The sequence below is a fragment of the Saccostrea echinata genome, unplaced genomic scaffold, assembly GCF_033153115.1.
Source record: "Saccostrea echinata isolate AGI-Se365-2 ecotype Australia unplaced genomic scaffold, CSIRO_AGI_Sech_v1 ptg000015l, whole genome shotgun sequence".
Classification (NCBI taxonomy): domain Eukaryota; kingdom Metazoa; phylum Mollusca; class Bivalvia; order Ostreida; family Ostreidae; genus Saccostrea; species Saccostrea echinata.
The window spans coordinates 15702716-15717500 of NW_026889764.1; the positions used below are offsets into that span (position 1 = coordinate 15702716).

The 14785-nt window shown below is 33.1% G+C and overlaps 1 pseudogene; it reads right to left on the reverse strand.

The window, feature by feature from the left end:
* Window positions 1-3695: 3695 nt before the first annotated feature.
* LOC133187668 (tripartite motif-containing protein 2-like) lies at window positions 3696-13655 on the reverse strand (annotated as a pseudogene).
* Window positions 13656-14785: the final 1130 nt, after the last annotated feature.

Below are 14785 nucleotides of genomic sequence, written 5' to 3' on the forward strand. Positions count from 1 at the left end.
CTAGTCTAATATTTTTGAGAATACAAGAACTGATCGTCCTAAAATATGTATAATATACTTTACGGCATTGATTTATTATCGCATTTAAAAGTTAGAACCGCATATCATTTTAAAAAAACCCATTTTTTAATTTTTATTTTCTTTCTTTATAAATTTGTTTATTTATTTATTTACATGTATTTATTTATTTGTATCTAATAACAGTGTGCTTATGATCAAATTACAAAGTATGACCCAAGAATCAAATTTTTGAAATCCAAATCATCAAAATGCTGGTCATTAGTTTTAAAAGATGAAACATGCAAACAAATCTTTAAAACAAAACCAATGATTGTATATGCTAAACATAAAAATATTGGTTACTGAGTATTTGCTTAGAAAAGCTATTTTGCCATTATAGAAATTATGGTTGGATCCCTGATGAAGGAGGACCGTGATTTAGATTTTTAATACACCAATACGACATCTAACCGCCGAAACACATTACTGTCATAATAATACAGTCAATAATTTATTACTCATTCGAACCGATGTCAATATTAAAAAGAAATAAGAAAAATCGCAACACTGTGTCGGGTCCTCTAAATTTAGAATTGCACGGATGATGGGTGTTGCCTAAATGCACTTGCGTCTGTTATTACAGTATTCTTGTGGTGCCATAAGTAACAAATCGTAGTCGGGACTTTGACCATCAAAATTTTATTATACCATGAATACTGTAAAAGCTCATTTTTCTCTATGAGTTATTTTAACCCCCTCCCATAAATACAGCGACCAATTATTTTAGAAAGGATACTTACATCGCCTTTACTGATGGTTACCATGCAGTCAATTTCTTTATATGTTTTTTTTTCTAAACTGGCGAGTCTAGTTACCTGGCCTCATGTTTTAAATTTTGATTTTTCGGGTTGGAGGAAACTCATCTTAACTTTAATAACTAATAATCATATTGTTCATTCAATCGCTTGTCATGTAAATTAAGAATAAACAACATGATACTGTCAATTAAAGCCTCCATCTAAATCAGTAAATTAAAAACGCACTATTCTAAACTAGCTGTGACATCATTGTTTACATTATAAGGGTACACAATTGCAATATTCTTTTAATTATTTGTTTAGATGGATAGTACATATGGATCATGTATGGATATGACTATGAACATTCAAGTCCAACATATAGACAAGAAATGGATATCCATGCACACTGAAACGTACATATTGCTGTTTTCTAATTGCAGTGTTGGACTTACACCTTTATTTACTCTATACAATAGCATGCTGCTATTATTATTTACTTTTTACAACCACACACACAGATATATATATATATATATATATATATATATATATATATATATATATATATATATATATATATATATATATATATATATATATATCAGTATTTCAGAGGACACACCCCGCTCGTCCTATAATTAAGATATGTCTTTAAAATTAGATAATCCTATTACTCTTTAATAGTTACTTCTAGTTAAAATAGAGCTATTTCAGTTTTATCGTAAAATTAAAGAAGAATCTGGATATGGCGGACCTTGTTTAGCTTGTCTCTAGGTAAAAATACACTTATACAAGTACACTTTCTGGTTGGGTGTAATTTATAGTCATCTTTCTTGTGCTGTATTATTTATGAAAGTGATACAAGGAATACGCTGCATAATGAAATAAGGAGAACATGTACAGTGCAGGAAATGGTTGTCAAATATGAAATATTAAGTCTACCTTCTTGATCTCTTGGCCAATGTGTATTTTATGAACACTGCAATTTGCTAAAATAGTCTTAATGGAGTACAAAAATAAATATTTTGTAATAAATTCAGACACACTCAAGATGTCGCGAGCAAACTAAGTAATAAATATCTTAGATATTATGCATTGACACATAATGGATTGACAAGTCAAAAAAGTTCACTTCTATCAGAAGATTGGTACATATACCGACTATAGTGATTTTATCATGCAGTTTATATATCTTGTGTGAATAAATAAAAAAAATGAAAATGATTTATCTGTCTACAAAATATGTACGATAATGATATTTAAAAATCATCCCTTTTAACAAATTATAGTTAATAAAGAATTAATTATGCATACATATGCCATTGAAACAATCCATGCAAAACTTTTCAAGATATATGGGAAACTTTTTAGTAATACTTCCTATTAAACTTTAACTTTAATCTTGCATCAACCCTATGTTTGAAATATTTTACCATAAATTACCTTTTAAATAGAACACAAAAACTTAATATCTTACCAGTAATACCTTCTCTACGAATCTTTCCGAGTCGCCTGCGTGGCGCAGTGGTTAAAGCGTTCGCTCTAGAGTCGCAGAGTAAGGAATCGAATCCCACTGTGGGACGTGGAGACCGGTCCTTCGGATGAGACCGTATAAACCGAGGTCCCGTGTCGCAATAGGTGCTGGAAACATCCCTCACTGCTCAATGGCCCTGAGTGCCTAGTATAGTTCAAAATTTGTAGCTCTCCACCGGCAAGTGGTGGCGTCTCGATATGAGTGAAAAATTCTCGAGAGGGACGTTAAACAATAAACAAACAAGCCAAAAAAAAAAAAAAAAAAAAAAGAATCTTTCCGAGAAAGTAGGAGTAATTGAAGGGAGTAAAATCTACATCTGTACATTGTAAACGTCATCGGAAACCACGGTCAACTTTGCTAGCGAAGTGAGACTGCCGTGAGTTTCAAATGACGTATTTTAGAATACCTAAGCTATTCTTCTCTGAATGATGTTCGAAAAAGAAACTTGTACTGAACATATAGGTACTTATATGAGACAATGTACAAATCCAGGGTAAAAGAGGTCAGGTTCCGGAATCATTTCAATTTTTTAAAACCTTTCATGGTTATCTAAACGAATATAGCTTATGAGATGTAAATCTGCATGATTATATTCATAAAAGAACTATCTGGTAAAGAATCGAACTTATGATAGAGTGTCTCATGATAGCACAGTTTCCTGGATGTTTCAGCACGTTCTTCTTACTTTGGAAAGGGAGGACGTGTTCTAATTCAACAAAATGATGAAAATCAAGTATAGAGATTTTTTATTTCTTATTATATACTGCAATAATGAAAAGCATCCTAATAATTTTTTTTTTGTTCAAAAGTTGAACTTGATATAATGTACATTCACAACATTGGACAGTGGGTACAAGATTCAACATATCCATTTCTCAATGTAGTTCTACGAATATGTTGGCTTGGTAAACATTTTTGATAGGTAATTCTTATAAGAAATTTAAATTATTAAAATATACAAAAAGCTGTAATATTTCTAGAGTTCTTTTTAAGCACATAAATGTTCTAATTACTTTAATTATGTATCGATAACCTACACATTTCAATTTAACGATAAGTCGATAATTCTTTCTGCAATTCTTAATACCAACTATGAAAAATGAATGAAGAAGATACGCGAGTTGATGAACAACAATGTTCCCGGAAGGTACAATATCCAACTTAAGTTTTGACTTTCATAATGTTTATGTATGTAACTAAGACGGTTTAATGCATACACTCTGACATTAATATTGATATGTAAAACTATACAAATATTGCATTATATTATACGGCCAATGATATTTTATGAACAGACAGACCAACAAACATACCAAAACTGTTTCATTTCTTATATATATTTTTTTTCATGAGGTTTAAAATTACAGTAAATATTTAATCTTCTTAATATTTCCTATGTACCCAGGAACAAACAAGTTGTCTTTTTTGTCCACACATAAACCATATGGATCCTTCAGGTCACAGTTATCTAAGTAACAGAGAAACTGTCCATCCTGGTCTAGGATGTGGATACAGTTGTTATGACAATCTGCTGTCAGGATCTGACTCTGGCTGTCTGTTGTGATGCCACGGAGCTTGAATGGTTTAATCTTTGTAGCAGAAGGATGACCAGTGTGTCTAAATCGGAGTTTTCCAGCTTGATTGACTACCACTACAGCACCTGCTTTAAAGTCAGCCACACAAATGTCAAGGTTTCTGTTCTCAGTGATGTATTTAATGTAGTCATTTTCTGAATTCAGAGATTTACCTTCATCATCAAACTGGATTGTTTGTTTCCCTGTGGAGCCTGAGTAACGGACAACATTGGTTTGTGTTTTATCATCACTGTGCATGGTAACCAGAATATCACCAGAAGATGTGACACAAAGTTGTATAGATCTCGAGTCCTGTAATCTGATCACCTCCTTTGTCTGTCCTTTCTGGACCTGATTCACAGTCTTTGTTTTCCTATCGGAGTACACTAGATCCCCATCACTTGTCACTGCTACATCACCTGGCCATGCCCCTGATTTTGTTTGATTTTTTGATAAGTGAGCCTTGGATGTTAAAGCATTTCATACCACTGACTTCTGCACTGGTCCAGATTTCAAGTAACACTGCGAAGGTTTTCATACCCAGTATTTATAGTATTGAAAAGTTCTGCTTCTTTTAGCAGTTCTCTGGTTGGTGTCTCTGGTTTCTTCAGTGTGTAGCCATTTTCTTCTGATTTGATGGATAATGGCGTTAAAGATCCAAACAACTTATAAAGATGTTCCGTATCTTTTGGCTTAGGATAATATATTGGCAATGATACCGTTTAGGAAGTTCGTTCGCTTAATTCTTTGATTTTAGAACTGTATTCCATTGTCATAGACACTTCATTTGATTCGTCTATTCTATTTAGTTTCATTAGTGTTTGTTCAATAAGATATTGTATCTGTTTTATTTCATCAAATTTTTTTTTCCAGAATGCTCACATGTTTGATTTTTATCTCTTCAATTTCTGTTTTCATTTTGTTTACAGTTTTGTCAATTTCCTTGTGCCATTCTTCTCCATTTTTTTTTTGTAACTGCTGTTTTAAGTTTTTCATATTCTCCATCCAGGTTAAAATTCTGATCTTCTATTTCAGTTGCTATTTCTTCATAATGACGTGCTTCTCTCTTTGAATTATAGATATCCAATAGAGTTGAAATGATATACAGTGTATGATATGCCCCTTATGTGTATCAGATATAGTACACAAAGAACACACAGGGGTGTTGCATTCTTTACAATGAAATTTACATCTTTTTGTATCATATATTGGGCACTGTAGATAAATCGAAGTATATTTTCTTTGTTGGAATGGGACCACTTTATGTTTGTCATAGTCATCAGAAATATGTTTTCCTATACAAGGGGAATGCACAGATTGACATGACCGAAATCACAGTACATCTGCTCTATAGCTTCCTCACAAAGGTCATATCGGATGACATTTTGGGCACTGTTGCTGAGATCCATGTCAAAATCTATAATTTGAAAGATATATCATTATGTAGGCCTATTTATGAAGAACGTTATTCATAAATGGACAAACACCACCAAATGTTTTCCCATAGACTTCCATACAAAGTTGAGCCCTTGCCACTGATACATATATTGAATTTTGGGCAAATGACTTTCTTGCCGTGAAAGTTCGAGATCTCGTAAAACAAAACATGCCAGAAAAAATATACCGTGCCGCGGCACTTTTACTTTCAAATTCCATTTGTTTACAACTAGGTGCGTTCAGCACCAAATGAAAATCTCTAACCAAAGTGCATCCCTCCCTTCAAACTTTTACCTGTAACTCCTATATATCTCAAAGGAGCCTATGTCTTGATATGACATTTTTATCACCTTTATTTCACTTGTCAAATACATAACAAGTCTTTTCTCTTAATGACCAATCACGTGCCAGGTAGCATTTTCTTCTCCGCACAACTTTGGGTGTCCAAAATGTCTGCGTCCATGTATTTGTTTATGTAGGAGTTTTTCCAAATAATCGGTGAAAGCGAAAGTACATAAAACATCTATTCAGTAGGCCTATTTATATCATTATTATGTCCTGGTTTACATGGTTTATTAAATTTGTAGCATCACAATTTTTATTAGCTCACCTGAGCTGAAAGCTCAAGTGAGCTTTTCTGATCACCTGTCGTCCGTCCGTCTGTCCGTCCGTCCGTCCGTCTGTAAACTTTTCACATTTTCAACTTCTTCTCAAGAACCACTGGGCCAATTTTAACCAAACTTGGTACAAAGTATCCTTGGGTAAAGGGGAGTTTAAATTGTTAAAAGAAAGGGCCAAGTCCCCTACAAAGGGAGATAATCAAGAAAAGACAAAAATAGGGTGGGGTTATTAAAAAATCTTCTTCTCAAGAACCACAGGGCCAGAAAAGCTGAAACTTATGTGGAAGCATCCAGGGATAGTGTAGATTGTAAATTGTTAAAATCATGACCCCCAGGAGTAGGGCGGGGCCACAATAGGGAATCCAAGTTTTACATTGAAATATATAGGAAAAATCTTTAAAAATCTTCTTCTCAAGAACCACTGGGCCAGAAAAGCTGAAACTTATGTGGAAGCAACCTGGTATAGTGTAGATTCTAAATTGTTCAAATCATGAGCCCCGGGGGTAGGGCGGGGCCACAATAGGGAATCCAAGTTTTACATTGAAATATATAGGAAAAATCTTTTAAAATCTTCTTCTCAAGAACCACTGAGCCAGAAAAGCTGAAACTTATGTGGAAGCATCCTGGGGTAGTGTAGATTCTAAATTGTTCAAATCATGACCCGCGGGTGTAGGGTAGGGCCACAATAGGGAATCCAAGTTTTGCATTGAAATATATAGGAAAAATCTTTAAAAATCTTCTTCTCAAGAACCACTGAGCCAGAAAAGCCGAAACTTATGTGGAAGCATCCTGGGGTAGTGTAGATTCTAAATTGTTCAAATCATCGCCCCCGGGGGGAGGGCGGGGCCACAATAGGTATTACAAGGGGGGGGGGGAGTCTGGTAATGAACAGCATGGCCAAAGTTACTCAGGTGAGCGATGTGGCCCATGGGCCTCTTGTGTTGATATGCCTATTTTTCGTTTTAAAGTTATCGATTTAGGAATGTTAGGGAAGACCCCCACCCCACCCCACCCCAACACCCTGTATCTAATCAAATTATCTGTCTAAATTATTTCATATACCTGTTATCCATTGTAAAAAGTTAAATTAAGCGATTTCATATATGTAACAGTACCTTATAACGGACAATTTCAGTCTCTATAAACGTGTATCAAAATAAGAATCAACAAAATGAGAAATGATTGGAAGGTACAGGGTGTCTTTGAAAGTTATCTTTCTTGTGTTGTTTTATATATTTTATTTCAAATATTTTTTTTAAAATAAAAATTTAATTTTATTTCCAATTCTGAAATATAAAATATTTTAGTTCAAAAGTCTAAATTTAAAATTCATTTAAACAGGTTTAATATCCTAAATTTTATGTATTTCTTATTTTTGAATTATTAATCTATCTTTTGAAGGGAAACTTTTTGCTTAAAGATCTAAAATTCAATATCATGTCCGTCTTTTAAAAGTTTAAAAATATAACTCTAAATTTCAACTTTCAGAAGCAGCAGACTTTTAGAATTTTAGAAACACTAAATTAATCAAAAAACATTAACTTAACATTTTGCCATTTTCGAAATTTACTTCAAAAGAATTTCCAACTGAGCCGATTTTATTTTCAAACACTAAAGATATTCACATTGTGATCATGTGTCGAAAACTTGGGGACCCAAAAAGCATGCAATTGGATTTGAAACAAAATTTATTCAAAATTAAATCATTAAATATTTTTATTTTATATACTAATGAAATTAAAAGTTGGGTGGTGACAATAAGGCAAATGTTTTAGTAAGATGTTAATCCTAAAAAAAATGAAATCATTCGGCATTGCGAGTCTAAGCTAGTCTAATATTTTTTGCGAATGAACCCTTTTCGGCTGAACTGATCGTCCTAAAATATGTATACTATTCTTTATGGCATTGATTTATTATCGCATTTAAAAGTTGGCACCACATTTCATTTTTTAAACATATTTTTAATTTTCTTTTCTTTATTTGTTTGTTTATTTTTTTTTTTACATGCACTTATTTATTTGTATCTAATAACAGTGTGCGTCGGTTATTATTGTATTTTTGTGGTGCCCTAAGTAACAAAACGTAATCGGGAGTTTGACCATAAAACAATAAAACATTTTATTATGCTGTAAAATATAATTTTTCTTTCTGAGATATTTCAACCCCCTTCCAAAAATACAGCGACCAATTATTTTAGAAAGGATAGTCAAATTATCTTTGCTAATGGTTTCCATGCAGTCAGCTTTTTTATATGTTTTTCTAAACTGGCCAGCCTTGTTGCGTGGCGTCATGCTGTAAATTTTGAATTTTCTGGTTGGAGGAAAAACTCATCATAACACCTTGATAACTAATATTCATATTGTAAACTTTGACTCTACCTTCAATCGCTTGTCAAGTAAATAAAAATTCACAACATGATACTGTCAATTATAGCCTCCATTTAAATCAATAATTTAAAAACGCAGTATTCTAAACTAGCTGAGATATCTTTACGGTTTAAAGGTATACACAATATTCTTTTAATCGCTGGTTTAGATGAATAGCACATATGGATCATGTATGGATATGATATGAGCATTCAAGTCCAACATATAGACAAGAGATGTATATACATGCACACTGAAACGTACATATTGCTGTTCTCTCATTGTAGTGTTAGACTATATTGTACATTTGTACGTTAGATTGATTTAATCAAGGGCGGACAAAGGACACCATATTCTTTTTATCACTGGTTTAGATGGATGGAACATACATGTAATTATCATACATGGGTTTGTACGATATTGAACAAGTCATGATTGAATTATCATTATCTTAGTTAAAATAGCAAGAAACACACTAGTTGTGCGATGAATTATTTAATTTTAGAAATACACGGAGTTCTACTTCTAATATAAAACATTTCTCATGTAAAACAATGTTTAACACGAGCTGTTTTCGTGATCTTTTTTCAATTTTAACCAAAGTTGGTACAAATCATCCATGGGTAAAGAGGATTCTAAATTGTTAAAATAAAGGATCAAACCCCTTCAAAGGGGAAATAATCAAGAAAAGAAAAAATAGGGTGGGGTCATTTAAAATTCTTCTCCTCAAGAACCACCGGGCCAGAAAAACTGAAACTTATGTGGATGGTTCTTGTGGTAATTGGTTGATGGATTCAAGTCACCCCCCTCTCCCAGGGTAGAGTGGGCCACAATAGGGGATCAAAATTTTACATTGTAATATATAGGAATTTTAAAAAAAGTTCCTTCTCAAGTACCATTGGGCCAGAAAAGCTGAAACTTAAGTGGAAGCTTTCTAAGGTAGTGTAGATTCTAAATTGTTCAGGTAGTGTCCCCCGGGATAGGGTGGGGCTACAATAGGGGATCAAAGTTTTTACATTGAAATATATAGAAAAAAAAACTTTAAAATTCTTTTTCTCAAGAGCCATTGTCCAGAAAAGCTGAAACCTAAGTTGAAGCTTCATAAGGTGGTGTAGATTCTAAGATCATAGCCCTAGGGGGAAGGGTTGGGCCACAATAGGGAATGAAAGTTTTACATTGAAATATATAGAAAAAATCTTTAAAAATCTTCTTAAGAACCACTTGGCCAGAAAAGCTGAAACTTACGTGGAAGCTTTCTTTATGTATGTTGACAAAAAAGTCCGATGCAGAACAGTAGGGCTGAAGTGACTCATGCAAGCATTGTGTCCCATGGGCCTCTTCTTGTAGAAAAACATCATTTTTCGACCCCATTTGACACCCGGGGTGAAAATGAAAATTTTGAAACTCTATTGCATATCTACAGGACATTAGCAATCATCTTTCAAGAGATAATTTGGCTAAAGATTAAAATGTAAGAGGAGTTCTGGGAACCAGGGATATTATTGTTGGGAGAAAAAAACTCTTTTCGACCCCTATTTGACCCTTAGGGTAAAATAAAAATTCCAAAACCTTATTGCACTTCTAAAGCACACCACCATTCATCTTCCAAACTTCCAAAAGATAATTTGGCTTCTGCTTAAAATGTAATAAGAGTTCAGAGCACTGGGGTTTTTTTGTAGACCAGAAGTCTCTGATGAGACTGTAGCTCTACTGGTCTGTACTTATAACAAAGGAAAAGTAGCACTTTGATTTGAAACTTTGCAACATGCAGCAATAAATAGAATTATGTATCTTAATGTAGTCTACTTGTGTGCCAAGATATATTAAAATCAAACAAAAACGATAGGAGGAGTAGAATTTTGAAAGTATTTCACAGAAAATTCTATTCTAAGTAACCATGGCAACATCATTCACTGAAATAAAAAAAACGATACATCCTATTATGTATCTTAGTGTAGTCAAATTGTGAGTCAAATTAGATTGAAATCAGACCAAACCTGTAGCAGGAGTAATGTTTTAAAGGAATTTTACAGAAATTTCTATTTTTTTTTAGTAACCATTGCAAAAACATTTATCAAAATCGAAAACCAATTCATCAAATGATGTATCTTAGTGAAGTCTACGTGTGTGTTAAATTATATTAAAATCAGACTAGAACTGTAGGAGGAATTGCATTTTCAAGGAATTTCACAAATATTTCTATTTTTAGTAACCATAGCAACACTTCATCGAAATCAAAAACCGATGCAAAAAATTATGTATCTTAGTGTTGTCTACTTGTATGCCAAAATATATTAAAATCAGACCAGAACTGTAGCATGAGTGGCATTTTAAAGGAATTTCGAAGAAATTTCTATTTTTAGTAACCATGGCAACACCTTTCATCGAAATAAAAAACCGATGCACTAAATTATGTACCTTAGTGTAGTCTACTTGTGTGCCAAGTTATTTTGAAATCAGACCAAAACTGTAGGAGAGGTAGCGTTTTAAAGGAATTTTACAGATATTTCTATTTTTAGTAACCATCATGACAACACCGTTTATCAAAATCAAAAACCGATGCACTAAATTATGTATCTTAGTGAAGTCTACTTTTGTGCATATTTCTATTGAAATCAGATCAAAACTGTAGGAGGAGTAGCGTTTTAAAAAAAATGTTTACAGACAGACGGACTAAGACCTTACTATCGCATAAGCTCTTCTGGTCTCTGACCAATAGAGCTAAAAAAAAAAAAATCATTTTTGGTCCCATTTTACCCCCAAGGTGAAAATAAAAATTCCAAAACCTTATTGCATATCTAAAGGACACAAGCAATCATCTTTCAATAGATAAATTGGCTATTTCGTAAATTTTAAGAGGAGTTCTGGGAACCAAGTTATTTTGTAGGGAAAAAACGTAATTTGACCCCCAGGATGAAAATAAAAAATCCGAAACCTTATCGCACATCTATAGGATATCAGCAATAATCTCTCAAAAGATGATTTGTATACTGCATTGATTGTGAGTGGAGTTCTGGGAACCAGGTTTATGTAGAAAAGCGCCATTTTCGACCCCCATTTGACCCCTAGAGTGAAAATGAAAATTCCGAAACCTTATTGCACATCTACAGGACACAAGAAATCATCTTCCAAAAGATGATTTGGCTACTTGGTAAAATGTAACAGTTAAGGGAACCAGATATTTGTTGAAAAAAAAAACCGATATTTTTAACCCTTATTTTGCCCCTAGTGTAAAATTGAAAATTCCAAAAACTTATTGCAAATCTACAGGACACTCCTTATCATAATCCAAAAGATCAACTGGTTGCTTCTAAAGATACAAGAGGAGTTTGAGGAAGAAGAAAGTGTGGTAGACGGACACCAGGACCAGGATAACAACAATATACCCGAACTTTCTTCAGAAAGTGCGGGTATAAAAAATTCTGGAAAACTATAAAGAAATTACAGAATGAATGACGGACGAAAAGGGGCACAAACTATATGCACCGACTATTTCAAGGCAAGGGCATAAAAATAAATAACCATCAGTCTCTAATACACATATTGCGATTGAAACTGAATCAATCTCACAATGATTAAATGTTTATTGAAGAACAACTGCTTAATCATATCTTAAACAATTTTTTACCTGTCTACTTGTTTATTTCAGATATTTGATTTTCCTAACATTCCCACTATCAAACCCTGTAACAAATATATTGTCATTTTTGTCCACATATAATCCACATGGATTCCTCAGATCACAATTATCTATATAACGGAGGAACTGTCCATCCTGGTCTAGGATGTGGATACAGTTGTTATGGAAGTCAGCTGTCAGGATCTGACTCTGGCTGTCTGTTGCTATCCCAAAAGGTTGAAATGATATATCCTTAGTGGTTCTTTTGTTCTTTTTGGAAGAAGGTTGGCCAGTATATCTAAATTTGAACCGTCCAGTCTTGTTGACCACTACTACAGCACAACTTTCAAAGTCAGCAACGCAGACATCCAGGTTTCTGTTCTCACTGATGTGTTTAGTGTAGCTAGTTCCTGAATATAAGGGTGTACCCTCATCATCAAACTGGATTGTTTGTTTTTCTGAGGAGCCTGAGTAACGGACAACTTTGGATTGTGTTTCATCATCATCATACATGGTAACCAGGAGATCACCAGAGGAGGTGACACAAATCTGCGAAGGTACCCAGTCCTGTAGCCTGATTACTTCCTCTATCAGTCCATTATTTACTTTATTCACAGAACATATTTCAGAGTCAGAGTACACTAGATCCCCATTACAAGTCACTGCAATACCACTCGGCCATTCCCCTGATTTTGTTTTGATTTCATTGATAAGTGAGCCTTGCATGTTGAAGCATTTCATATCACTGACCTCTGCACTGGTCCAGATTTCTTCTTCACTTAGACACACAACATTGCGGAGTTTTTCAAACCCAGTATTTATAGTAGTGACAAGTTCTGGTTCTTCCAGCAGCTTTCTGGTTGGCGTCTCTGGTTTATTCAGTCTGCAGCCATTTTCTTCTGTTTTGATGGATAATGGTGTTAAAGATCCAAACAACTTATGAAACTTGTCTATATCTTTTGACTTTGGACTGAACCTTGGCAAAGATACTTTAACGTTAAGAGGGTGTTTGCTTAACTCTTCGATTTTAGAACTGTATTCCATAGTCATAGAAACTTCATTTGATTCATCTATTCTATTTAATTTAAGTAGTGTTTGTTCAATAAGATACTGTATCTGTTTAATTTCATCGAAATGTTTTGTCAGAATGCTCACATGTTTGATTTTTATCTCTTCAATTTCTGTTTTCATTTTGTTTACAGTGTTGTCAATTTCCTTGTGCCATTCTTCTCCATGTTTTGTAACTGCTGTTGAAAGCTTTTCATATTCTCCATCAAGGTTAGCAATCTGAGCTTCTATTTCAATTGCTATTTCTTCATAAGCTGGAGAAATTATGTTTTCTAATTCTTCAGTATCTTTTCCAATGACTTCTCTCTTTGAATTATAGATATCCAAAAGAGGTGAAACGGTATGCCCCTTATGTGTATCAGATATAGTACACAAAGAACAAACAGAGGTGTTGCATTCTTTACAATGAAATTTACATCTTTTTGTTTCATGTATTGTGCACTGTGGATAAATCAAGGTTGATTTTCTTTGATGGAATGGGACCACTTTATGTTTGTCATAGTCATCAGAAATATGTTTTCCTATACAAGAAAAACATAGATTGACATGACAGAAATCACAGTACATCTGCACTATAGCGTCCTCACAAAGGTCACATCGGATGACATCCTGGGCACTGTTGCTGGGATCCATGTCAAAATCTAAAATTTGAATGCTATATCATTTTGTATTTATGAAGAATAATCGGTGAAAACGAAAGTACATAAAACATCTACTCAGTAGGCCTATTTATATCCACTCTTCTCACAAACCGAAATGTCTTGGTGTACATGGTTTATTAAATTTGTAACATCACATATTTCATTGCTGATATACCGATTTTTTGTTTAAAAGTTTAATTTCGATCTAGGAATGTTAGCGAAGACACTCCCCACCAACCTGCATATAATCAAATTACCTGTCTAAATTATTTCATATGCCTGTTATGCATTGTAAAAATTATTAGTTTAATTAAGTTATTCCAAATGTGTAACAGTACCTTATAACGGGAAATTTCAGTTTCTATTTACAGGTATCAAAATAGGAATCCATAAAATGAGAAATGGCGTACCTTGTTATCACCTGATTGGAAGGTTAACATACAGGGTGTCATTGAAAGTTATCTTTCTTGTGTTGAAGTTAATTGTCCTTCTAATATTTCAAATAATTTTTTGTAATAAAATTCAGATTTATTTGGAAATTTAAAATATTTTAATTCATAAACCAAGATTTCAAATTCATTTTATCCTAAATTTTATGTATTTTAATGTTTTGAATCAGTAATCTATCTATTGAAGGAAAAACGTTTGCTTAACAATCTAAAATTCAGTATCGATCATGATCGTCTAAAGTTGAAATATATATCTCTAAATTTTAACATTCAGAATGCTGCAAGCTTTTATAGTAATTTAGAATTTTGATTCAAACACTTAAGTTAACCAAAACACTTTAACTTTACATTTTGCTATTTTAGTTATCTTCAAGAGAATTTCCAACTGAACCGATTTCATTAAAAAAAAAATGTTTTTACTATCGATATCAATTCAAACTTTAAAAAATCCATTACTTGTACTGGTTGAAATGTTCTCTACGCGTTGTGATTATGTGTCGAAAACTTGGGGACCCAAAAAGGATGAAATTGAATTAAAAACAAAATTTATTCAAAATTAAATCTTTAAATATTTTTATTTTATATACTAATGAAATTAAGGAAGGGGTGGTGTCAATAAGGCAAATCATTTAGTAAGATGTTTAAATTTAAATCGCAGTTAATTCTTTAAAAATAAT